Source organism: Strix aluco, chromosome W (assembly GCF_031877795.1).
Source record: "Strix aluco isolate bStrAlu1 chromosome W, bStrAlu1.hap1, whole genome shotgun sequence".
In the NCBI taxonomy this organism is placed as follows: domain Eukaryota; kingdom Metazoa; phylum Chordata; class Aves; order Strigiformes; family Strigidae; genus Strix; species Strix aluco.
In genome coordinates this window covers 17,414,970-17,427,474 of record NC_133970.1, presented here as the reverse complement: position 1 = coordinate 17,427,474, position 12,505 = coordinate 17,414,970, and positions in this window count along the sequence as shown.

The window sequence follows — 12,505 nt, the reverse complement described above, 5'->3', positions numbered from 1 at the left end:
ACTTTAAGGCCTTATTTCAAGTAACATGGGTACATGAATTATCACTCTTGCTCATGTCCTATGAGCCACCCCTCTGATATTAGTATCCCCCAGAATGGGATCTGTGCCAGGCTGAATTGCATCTTCCCTGGCAGTTGGCATCAGGGGCGTCCCTGCTGATGGGTTGTCAGTCCGCAGGCCAGCTGACAGTAAGTCCGAGTCCACACAGAGCATATGTAGCTTTTTTTCTTTATTCCTTTCTTATACCCCTTTGAGAGCACCCCAAAGGTAGTTCCTTCTTGATGGGCTAGGCCATCCAGAGTCCTGTTCTTTCCTGTGCAACGCCTGTCATAAGTCCATGTGTCTAGTGCCAGCTGCTGAGGGGAGGCTGGAGTGTCTGTATCATCCCCAAAGCTGGTGTTCGTGGGTGTGTGTTCTTCCTTCAAAGCTTTGCCCATTTTTCCAGCTGAAGGATATAAAACGTATAGAACAGGCAGATAAAATGTATGACATAGCTCCTATTTATCCAAATGGCTGCTTATTGCTCTAAGCATAACTGAAATGCAAATATTGGTGGGATTTTTTCTGTGTAAGTGATGGAAATTAGGTTTCTCAAAAGTATGCTCTCAGCCTAACTGCAATGAGGGGGTCTGTACTAGCTAATACTCCTGATAAAATGGATTTATTACACTCCATATAAACAGATTGCCCTTAAAAGACATCAAATTGATAAGGCTCTCTTATGCACAAGTAAGATATATGTTTAAAATCCCCAGATTAATGTTTCTACCTGACTGATTTAAAAGGTCTTAAATGACTGGGCTATGATCTAAGGAGTTACTGTTATGTGAAAATGTGCAGTCCTCTGCAGCAAGCTCTCTATTTAATAAAATTCAGACGATTACACTTGCTTTGACCCCCCCTTTCCCCCCAAGTGGTTATTAATCTGTAGTCTCAGTATTTAGTGTGTATAAATATGAAATATGAATATATATTTCTGTGTATCTCTGTATTGGGTTTATGTGCAAGGTTTTGGTAGCAAGGTGAGCTGCAGGGGTGGCTTCAGTGAGAAGACACCAGAAGCCGCACCCATTTCCAACAGATCCAGTTCCAGCCAGCTCCAAGACAGACCCACCTCTGGCCAAAGCTCAGCCAATCAGCAATGTTGGGAGCTGCGATAACATATTTAAGAAAGGGTAAAAAACACTGCGCAGCAGCTGGAAAAGAGGAGTGAGAAAATGTGAGAGAAGCAACCATGCAGACACCAAGGTGAGTGAAGGAGGGGGAGGAGGTGCTCCAGGCGCCAGAGCAGAGATTGCCCTGCAGCCTGTGGTGAACACATTGGTGACACAGGTTGTCCCCTTGCAGTCCATGGAAGACCACAGTGGAGCAAATATCCACCCTGCAGCCCATGGAGGACCCCATGCTGGAACAGGTGGATGTGCCTGAAGAAAGCTGCAGCTTGTGGAGAGCCCACACTGGAGAAGGCTCCTGGTAGGACCTGTGACCCCGTGGGGGACCCATGCTGAAGCAATCTGTTCCTGAAGAAAGGACCCATGCTGGAGCAGTTTGTGAAGAGCGGCCTGTGGGAAGGACCCATGTTGAAGAAGTTCATGGAGGACTGTATCCCATGGGAGGGACACCACGCTGGAGCAGGGGAAGAGTGTGAGGAGGAAGTAGTGGCAGAGATGAAGCATTAGGACCCGAATGCAACCCCCATTCCCCATCCCCCTGTGCCGCTTGGGGGAAGGATGTAGAAGAGTTGGGAGTGAAGCTGAACCTGGGAAGAAGGGAGGGGTGGGGGGAAGGTGTTTTTAGATTTGTTCTTCTCACTATCCTACTCTTATTAATTGGTAAAATTAATTTCCCCAAGTTGAGTCTGTTTTGTCTGTGATGGTAATTGGTAAGTAATTTCCCTGTCCTTATCTCAACCCACGAGCTTCTTCATTGCAGTTATTAAGGAAGAACAAAAGAAAGAGGGGTCAGATGGGTCCACACCAGTGGTTGAACAAGGTTTGCAGCTGGGCAGGGTGGGACAAGGCAATCTGGCTGCTGCTGCAGAGCTCAGGTAGCCCCAGCAACATAATACCACTTATCCCTACACCCTGACAGAATTGTGCAATCTGGGCAGGGGACCACAGGTGGCAAATATGAAGGAGTGATCCCATCATCATAGTGGTGCTGAGACAGCAAAGCCAGAGCGGTGAAACTAACAGGGGGCAAAGGGCATTAGTTAAGAGCCCTGGCAGGGGATGCCACTATGGATGGGTGTGTGAGCCGACACAGGCAGGATGCAGGAACAACCACAAAACCATGGATGAAATGCAAAGAGTAAATTTATTCTCATTACCGCACAACCCGGGGGAGCTCTGCAGCAGCACCCAGGCAGAGGCACACAAGCAGGGACGCAGGCACCACGGAGCTCGGCCCTTGCTAGCCAGAAAGAGGAGAAGAAAGAAAAGATCTCAAACCTGCTGCTTTCACCTGTATGTATCAGGGATTTTTGCAGGCGTAGTTTTCCATTGTGCTTCGATCTTTCTCACAGCAGAGCAGGAACCTCAAGGTTATTCAATAAGGTGCCTCTGAATCTATCACAGGCCTGTGTTATCTAAACGCAGACATTCTACCTGTCAAGCACATAAAGCTAAACTACAATTAGTGAAATATATGCAGTTTTTGACACCCCAGCTGCAAGTCACTTGAGCATGTTTACAATCCTCCTCACCAATCTTCTGTCATATTCCCACAATGGGGTAATTATCATAGAATATCATAGAATCATTCAGGTTGGAAAAGACCCTTGGGATCATCGAGTCCAACCATCAGCCCTACTCTACAAAGTTCTCCCCTACACCACATCCCCCAGCATCTCATCCAAACGACCCTTAAACACATCCAGGGGTGGTGACTCCACCCCCTCCCTGGGCAGCCTATTCCACTGTCTGACCACTCTTTCTGGGAAAATTTTTTTCCTAATGTCCATGTAGTGGCCAAAATAAGTAGTGAGAGTGTTCTTTTTTCTTTCTGCAGGGCAGGGGTGTTTAGTCTTACAATAGTACATACTTATGTTCTGGTTAAAGATCTTACTTCATAATGCAGGGTACAAACTTGCAGTTTTAGCAAACAAACCCTCATTGTGAGTCTCCATACCCTTATTTTAAGCATCCAAAGCTTTGATTCTTGGGTTGAAAGCTTCCTTTTCATGCTCCAGACAGTCATTTTTAGAGTTCAAACGCTCACTTTCATACTCCAAAAGCTCATTCTTGGGGTACATATCCTCATTTGAGGCCCAAACCTTCATTTTTAGAGTCCAAAGCTTTGATTCTAGGGTGGAAAGCCTCCTTTTTGTGCTCCAAGGCCACAGTTTTAGGGCACAAACTGTCATTGACAGGGCCCAAAGCTTCATTTATACAGTCCAAAGCTTTCATCCTAGGGTTGGATGCCTCCTTGTTTGGGTCCAAAGCCTCAGTTTTACAGTGCAACTGCTCATATGTAAATTCCAAGCCTCGCTTTAAAGGTCTGATTTTCAACGCACTGAGGCAGCTTGTACAGCAGGGCTGAGCCTCTGCCGCTTAACACCCACGGCAAAACCGCAAGCCGTGAAGGCAGAACCCCAGGAAAGAGGGAGAGCCTCAAGTCGCCTCCCCCCTTAGCGGGAAGAGTGAGCTGCCGCTAACGAGGACGGCGGTGACTCAGAGTGGGTGGAGACGGGAGTGACAACACCCCACAACCCTCCGGTACAAGAGCAGCCCCCAGGGAGCACGAGCCACCAGGAGCGTGACGAATAGGGCGGGCAAACAGGGCGTGGCACGTCAGAAGGGTGAGGCGTGTCAGTTTGCACGGCAGTTCGTGCAGGCAGGGCAAGTGGACAGGGCGCAGTCCATCTCCGGGGTCTAGATCTTATCTGAACTAGTTTCATCTTATCGTCCTCCACGAGTAGACTGAACTATGGTCTCCACTCGCGTCAAAACCACCACCAGAAAGAACGTGGCGACCCAGATGGAGCTGCCACGCAAACATGCAGCGGCCCAGGTCCCAGGCTGCAGGGAGTGCCTGAGCCTGTCAGTCCTGTCAGAAGGCACCAGTGATAACACCTGTGTGCGCTGCAATCAACTGGATGACCTGCTCAGCCCCGTGGCGGAACTCAAAGAAGAGATTGAAAGATTAATAAGTATTAGGGAGTGTGAAAGGGAAATTGATTGGTGGAGTAACACCTTGGCACCCATGAAGCAACAGGAGCAAATGGAGGCTCCAAACGAGGTAGGTAATCCCTCATCCTCTTGCTACCAGGCAAAAGGAGGGGACCTAAGAGATGTGGGAGGCTGGAAACAGGTCCCCACTCAGGAAGGCAGGAAAATCCTCTCCCGACCTCCCTCACCCTCCATGGTGTCCCTTCACAATAGATTCGGGGCCCTGGAACTTTTGAGTGAAGAAGAGAAGGAGGAAGGAAATGAGACAAACAAGGAGGAAGACCAAGGTCCACCAAGGCTGGGTCGCTCTAGACCAGGTATTAAAACCAGTTCTAAAAAGAACCCCAGAAGAGTCATTGTAGTGGGTGACTCCATTCTGAGGGGTACCGAAGGCCCAATATACAGACCAGACCCGCTTCAAAGGGAAGTCTGCTGCCTCCTTGGGGCCCGCGTCAAGGACCTCAAGGCAAAACTCCCCGCTCTAGTGAGACCCAAGGACTACTACCCTCTCCTGGTTTTTCAGGTAGGTAGTGACGACATTACTAGGAGAAGTCCTAAAACAATGAAGAGAGATTTCAGGTCCTTGGGGAAAGCGATTAAGGGGTCAGGGGCACGAATTGTGTTCTCCTCCATCCCTTCAGTTGGGGGGATGGATGAAGAAGAATACAGGAGAACTCAACAGATGAACTTGTGGATCCAAGACTGGTGTTACCGTCAGGGCTTTGGATTTTTCACTCATGGGTTGGTATACAGGGCACCAGACCTTTTGGCATCAGATGGAATGCACCTGTCCCAGAGGGGGAAGAGGATCTTGGGGCAGGAGTTAGCTGGGCTCATTGACAGAGCTTTAAACTAGATCTGAAGGGGGAAGGGGGCAAAACACCAGCCCATCTGAAGTGCATGTATACACACACAGCATGGGTAACAAACAGGAGGAGCTTGAAGCCATGATGAAACAGGAAAATTATGATGTTGTGGCTATCACAGAAACATGGTGGGATGTCTCCCATGACTGGAGTGCGCCAATTGATGGCTACAAGCTCTTTAGGAGGGACAGACAAGGAAGGAGAGGTGGGCGGGTGGCGCTGTATGTTAGGGACTGTTATGATTGCTTTGAGTACAAGTGCAGTGAAGACAGGGTAGAGTGTCTTTGCGTTAGAATCAGGGGGAAGGCCAACAGGGCAGATGTTGTAGTAGGAGTCCACTATAGGCCACCCACCCAGGACAGAGAGGTGGATGAAATATTCTATAGGCATTTAGGAGAAATCTCACGATCGCTTGCCCTTGTTCTTGTGTGAGACTTCAACTTCCCAGACATCTGCTGGAAATACAACACAGCAGAGCGGGACCAGTCCCGGAGATTCCTGGAATGTGTGGGAGACAACTTCCTGATGCAACTGGTGAGAGAACCGACCAGAGAAGGTGCCCTGGTGGATCTCCTCTTTGTGAACAGAGAAGGACTGGTGGATGATGTGGTGGTTGGAGGACGACTAGGGCACAGCGATCATGAAATAATAGAGTTCTCTATTCTTAGAGAGGCCAGGAGAGGGCTAAGCAGGACTGCCATCCTGGACTTCAAAAGGGCTGACTTTGTCTTGTTTAGGCACCTGCTTGAAAGGATCCCTTGGGAGACGATCCTGAAGGGTATAGGGGTCCAGGAAGGCTGGGTGCTCTTTAAGAAGGAAGTGTTAATGGCTCAGGAACAGGCGGTCCCCAGGTGTTGTAAGAGAAGCCGGTGACAGAGAAGACCACCCTGGCTGAACAGGGAGCTTTGGCTGGAACTCAGGGAGAAAAGGAAAGGTTACAGCCTTTGGAAGAAGGGGCTAGCCACTCACAGTGATTACAAAGAGGCTGTGAGGCTATGCAGGGTGGAAATCAGGAGGTCTAAAGCCCAGCTGGAAATTACCCTGGCTTCAGCAATCAAGGACAACAAGAAATGTTTCTATAAGTATGTCAGTAGCAAAAGAAGGACCAGGGAGAGTATCCATCCCCTGCTAGATGCAGGAGGAAACATGGTAACAAGTGATGAGGAGAAGGCTGAGGTCCTTAATGCCTTCTTTGCCTCAGTCTTTAATAACAAGACTAGTTGTATTGAGGGAATCCAGCCTCCTCAGCCAGAAGACAGAGACTGGGAGAACGACCCCCCTGCAATCCAGGAGACAGTCAGTGACCTACTGCATCTCATAGACACACACAAGTCTATGGGACCAGACGGGATACACCCGAGAGTTGGCAGATGTGCTCGCCAAGCCGCTTTCCATGATTTACCAGCAGTCCTGGCTGACCGGGGAGGTCCCGACAGATTGGAAACTGGCCAATGTGATGCCCATCTATAACAAGGGTCGGAAGGATGATCCAGGAAATTACAGGCCTGTCAGCTTGACGTCAGTGCCCGGGAAGGTCATGGAGCAGCTCATCCAGAGTACCATCACACAGCACATGCGGGACAACCAGATGATCAGGCCCAGTCAGCATGGGTTTATGAAAGGCAGGTCCTGCTTGACAAACCTGATCTCCTTCTATGACAGGGTGACCTGCTTATTGGATGAGGGAAAGGCTGTGGATGTTGTCTACCTTGTCTTCAGTAAGGCCTTTGACACCGTTTCCCACAGCATTCTCCTGGCGAAACTGGCTGCTCGAGGCTTGGATGATCGCACACTTTGCTGGGTAAAAAACTGGCTGGATGGCCGGGCCCAGAGAGTGGTGGTGAATGGAGTTAAATCCAGTTGGCAGCCGGTCACGAGTGGTGTCCCCCAGGGCTCGGTTTTGGGGCCACTCCTGTTTAACATCTTTATTGATGATCTAGACGAGGGGATCGAGTGCACCCTCAGTAAGTTTGCAGATGACACCAAGTTGGGTGGGAGTGTTGATCTGCTCGAGGGTAGGGAGGCTCTGCAGAGAGACCTGGACAGGCTGGAGCGATGGGCTAAGGCCAACTGGAGGAGTTTCAATAAGGCCAAATGCCGGGTGCTGCACTTCGGCCACAACAACCCCCAGCAGCGCTACAGGCTTGGGGAGGAGTGGCTGGAGAGCTGCCAGTCAGAGAGGGACCTGGGGGTGTTGATTGACAGCCAGCTAAACATGAGCTAGCAGTGTGCCCAAGTGGCCAAGAAGGCCAGTGGTATCCTGGCTTATATCAGCAATAGCGTGGCCAGCAGGGACAGGGAAGGGATCTTACCCCTGAACTTGGCACTGGTGAGGCCGCCCCTCGTTTACTGTGTTCAGTTTTGGGCCCCTCACTACAAAAAGGACATTGAATTACTCGAGCGTGTCCAGAGAAGGGCAACGAAGCTGGTGAAGGGTCTGGAGCACATGTCGTACGAGGAGCGGCTGAGGGAACTGGGGTTGTTTAGTCTGGAGAAGAGGAGGCTGAGGGGAGACCTCATCGCCCTCTACAACTCCCTGAAAGGAGGGTGCAGAGAGGGGGGATGAGTCTCTTTAAGCAAGTAGTAAGCGATAGGACAAGAGGTAATAGCCTCAAATTGCGCCAGGGAAGGTTCAGACTAGATATTAGGAAGTATTTCTTTACAGAACGGGCTGTTAGGCGTAGGAATGGGCTGCCCAGGGAGGTGGTGGAGTCCCCATCCCTGGAGGTGTTTAAGAGTAGGGTTGACATAGTGCTGAGGGATATGGTGTAGTTGGGAAATGTCAATGTTAGGTTAATGGTTGGACTGGATGATCTTCAAGGTCTTTTCCAACCTAGACGATTCTGTGATTCTGTGATTCTGTAAAGCCTTATTGAGAGGACCCAAAGGCTCATTTTTAGGGTTCAAAACCTCAGATGTAGGGTACAGATTTGCAGTTTTAGCAAACAAACCCTCATTGTGAGTCTCCATATCCTCATTTTAAGCATCCAAAACTTTGATTCTTCGGTTGAAAGCTTCCTTTTCATGCTCCAGACAGTCATTTTTAGAGTTCAAACGCTCACTTTTATGCTCCAAAAGCTCATTTTGGGGTACATATCCTCATTTGAGGCCCAAACCTTCATTTTTAGAGTACAAATCTTTGATTCTAGGGTGGAAAGCCTCCTTTTTGTGCTCCTAGGCCACAGTTTTAGGGTACAAACAGTCATTGACAGGGCCCAAAGCTTCATTATACAGTTCAAAGCTTTCATCCTAGGGTTGGATGCCTCCTTGCTTGGGGCCAAAGCCTCAGTTTTAGGGTACAAATTCTCATTTGTAAATTCCAAGGCTCGCTTCAAAGGTCCAAAGAGTCATCTGAAAGGCACAGGGCAGCATCTGGAACGCCCAAAGTCTGATTTTGAATGCCTAAAGCCTTATTGAGAGTACCCAAAGGCTCATTTTTTAGGGCTCAAAACCTGAGATGTAGGGTACAGACTTGCAGTTTTAGCAAACAAACCCTCATTGTGAGTCTCCATACTCTCTTTAAGCATCCAAAGCTTTGATTCTTGGGTTGAAATTTCCTTTTCATGCTCCAGACACTCATTTTTTGAGTCCAAACGCTCAACTTATGCTCCAAAAGCTCATTCTTGGCGTACATATCCTCATTTGAGGCCCAAACCTTCATTTTTAGAGTCCAAAGCTTTGATTCTAGGGTGGAAAGCCTCCTTTTTGTGCTCCAAGGCCACAGTTTTAGGGTGCAAACTGTCATTGACAGGACCCAAAGCTTCATTTATACAGTCCAATGCTTTCATCCTAGGGTTGGATGCCTCCTTGTTTGGGTCCAAAGCCTCAGTTTTAGAGTACACATGCCCAACTGTAAATTCCAAGGCTTGCTTTAAAGGTCCAAAGAATCATCTGAAAGGCACAGGGCAGCATCTGGAACACCCAAAGTTTGATTTTGAACGCCTAAAGCCTTATTGAGAGTACCCAAAGGCTCATTTTTAGGGCTCAAAACCTGAGATGTAGGGTACAGACTTGCAGTTTTAGCAAACAAACCCTCATTGTGAGTCTCCATACCCTTATTTTAAGCATCCAAAGCTTTGATTCTTGGGTTGAAAGCTTCCTTTTCATGCTCCAGACAGTCATTTTTAGAGTTCAAACGCTCACTTTCATACTCCAAAAGCTCATTCTTGGGGTACATATCCTCATTTGAGGCCCAAACCTTCATTTTTAGAGTCCAAAGCTTTGATTCTAGGGTGGAAAGCCTCCTTTTTGTGCTCCTAGGCCACAGTTTTAGGGTACAAACAGTCATTGACAGGGCCCAAAGCTTCATTATACAGTTCAAAGCTTTCATCCTAGGGTTGGATGCCTCCTTGCTTGGGGCCAAAGCCTCAGTTTTAGGGTACAAATTCTCATTTGTAAATTCCAAGGCTCGCTTCAAAGGTTCAAAGACTCATCTGAAAGGCACAGGGCAGCATCTGGAACGCCCAAAGTCTGATTTTCAACGTGTAAAGCTTTATTGACAGGACCCAAAGCCTCACTTTTAGGGTTCAAAACCTCAGATGTAGGTTACAGACTTGCAGTTTTAGCAAACAAACCCTCATTATGAGTCTCCATACTCTCTTTTTAAGCATCCAAAGTTTTGCTTCTTGGGTTGAAAGATTCCTTTTCATGCCCTAGACACTCATTTTTCGTGTCTAAATACAAAATTTATGCTTCAAAAGCTCATTCTTGACGTACATATCCTCATTTGAGGCCCAAATCTTCAGTTTTAGAGTCCAAAGCTTTGATTCTAGGGTGGAAAGCCTCCTTTTTGTGCTCTAAGGCTACAATTTTAGGGCACAAACCATCATTGACAGGGCCCAAAGCTTCATTTATACAGTCCAAGGCTTTCATCCTAGGGTTGGATGCCTCCTTGTTTGGGTCCAAAGCCTCAGTTTTTGGGTGCTACTGCTCATTTGTAAACGCCAAGCCTTGCTTTAAAGCTCCAAAGAATCATCTGAAAGGCACAGGGCAGGATCTTGAATGCCCAAAGTCTGATTTTGAACGCCTAAAACTTTATTGAGAGTACCCAAAGGCTCATTTTTATGGTTCAAACTCTCATTTTCATGCTCGAATTACCATTTTCATGCTGTACATGCTCATTTGTAGGGTCAAACCCTCATTTTCATGCTCCAAGCACATGGTGTAGGGCCCAAAGCATTAATTTTAGGTCCCACGGCTTCATTTGTAGAGTCCAGAGCACTGAGTCCAGGCTGGAAAGCCTCTTATTTATGCACCAAACTCTCATTCTTCGGGTTCAGACTCTCACTGTCATGCACCACTCAAGCCATTTAGGGTACAGACTCTGGAATGGCTGGAAAATAACGGACATATTATGAGCAATCCAAACCGAGGGGCCTCACTGTAACAGCAAGCTGCAGCTGTGTTCAAGGACATAAACAAGGCCGAGACGGCCTGAGAAACTACATTCCTGCCCAAGAGATAAAGATGTTGGAATGTCGAAAACAGGGGGTCTACCTGGGGGGAGAGCAGCGTGTGGACACCACACCGGGACCAATCATAGAGGGCAGAAGGGCGCGTGAACAAGTAGCTTTAGCCTATTAGCAATAAGATAGTGGCGCGTGAAGCTTGTGATAGAGTATAAATTGCTGTGTAGCCTTTAATAAAGTGGCATCAACTTGATCACGTTGGTCGTCTAAATTGGGTCCGAGACTTCCGCGTCGGCAACTGGCGCCCGACCAGGGACCCGAGGGAGCCTCATCGAAGATACGCGGGACTCAAGCCCTGGGGAATCGGGACCCTCCCGTCGGTGCCCTCCCGAGCAAGAGAAGACGGCCCAGAGGGGGCAGTATCAGCCGTAGCAGGCGCTGCCCCGGCGCCTGGGAAGATGCACGCGCAATCGTCGGGAATCTCGCCCTGATCAGGTGAGCGGCTGGGGAGGAGATGGGGTCCGCGCTGGGTAAAGAAGAAGCGGCAGTGGTTAAGCTTCTCCAACACATACTCTCTAAGAGAGGAGTTTCTTATGATGAGGGGAACCTGAGGAGGGTGCTGTTGTGGGCTCGGCAGCACGGACTAATCCCCTCAGTGAGCGCAGCCTTTGAAGCAGCTACTTGATCGGCGCGGCACTGTGGGACGACATTAGTTCAGGTTCTAAAGACAGTAGGAAACTCTCCACTGTGTGGAGATTGGTCCTAGACACTCTGACAGAACTGAAAGCGGAACGGCAGACCCCCGCCTCCGCTTTCGCTGCCTGGTCAGCAGAGGCCGAACGCGCTGGCGCTCAGGATTCCGCCACTGCTGGGACGTTCGCGGGATCCCTGTTCCCCAAGGCGGCTCCTAAAAGGAGGGACGGGGACGCTGCACGCGCAGCACCCGTGCGGCAGGAAAGTCAAGAGCAAAAATCAACAGGTTTACTACAGCTCGACTCCCCCCGCTCAAGCCCAAAAGATCAATCACCGGAGCGCACGGCACCGCCCCGCTCCCGCCGCCTCGCCAGAGGAAGGCGCCGACCCAGCCCTGCCCCCGTCCTCGCCCCCGACACCCCGGTCGGTGCAGGAACAATCTCGTTATGGTTTACAAGATCAGCACTTGCAAGAACTAACGAGAAAATTAGAGCAACTTGAAATCCGAATGCAGCAAGCGGCTCAGCCCACCCCTACGGCACCGCCGCCTCCCCCTCTTCCTTTTAACCCCTTCTTCCGCGACACGGGGGGGGGGGTGGGGGGTCGGAGGGAAACGCGCTGCCATCGTCGGTTCAAATGGGAGGGGGGGCACTGGCTCAAAGGGGAGGGGGGGCACTGGGACGCGTGAGGGGTAATGGTAATCCAGCATATCGATGGCGGGGAGTTATTCGGGATGCGATAATTGAGGGGCAGTTTAACGAACTTGGGCCAATGACGTTCCCGGTAATAGTGACCCCACAGGGCAATGAGTGGGAAGCCTTAGATTGGAAAGTGATTAAGGAGGCAAAATTAGCCGTAACACAATATGGGTTGAAATCACCATATACAAATTCGGTAATTCAGCATATCTTTACAGCACATTTATTGACTCCATATGATGTGCGCATGATTGTACAAACCTTACTAACAGCTTCCCAACAATTGCAATTTCTCCAACCTTGGCAAGTGGCCTGCGAGGCTGCGGCAGCCACACCCCGTCAGCAAGGAGACCCTCTATATGGGGTGCAAGCTCAGATGCTGATGGGGGCAGGTCCTTTTGCTAGCCCAGACTGGCAAGTGGGATTTCAACCAGAAGTGTTACGGTTAACCCAGGAATTGGCTCTCAAAATCATTCTAGCCGTACATGATGAAAAAGCGGCGCCAGCGTTTACAGGAGTGAGACAGGGGCCCACGGAGCCCTACCCAAAATTCATCGACAGATTACATGCCGCTATTAACAGCAATCCTGATCTAAGTGATGAAATGAAAGTTAAATTCCTTGATATGCTTGCTTATGACAATGCTAACGACAAAACTAAGAAAGCTTTAA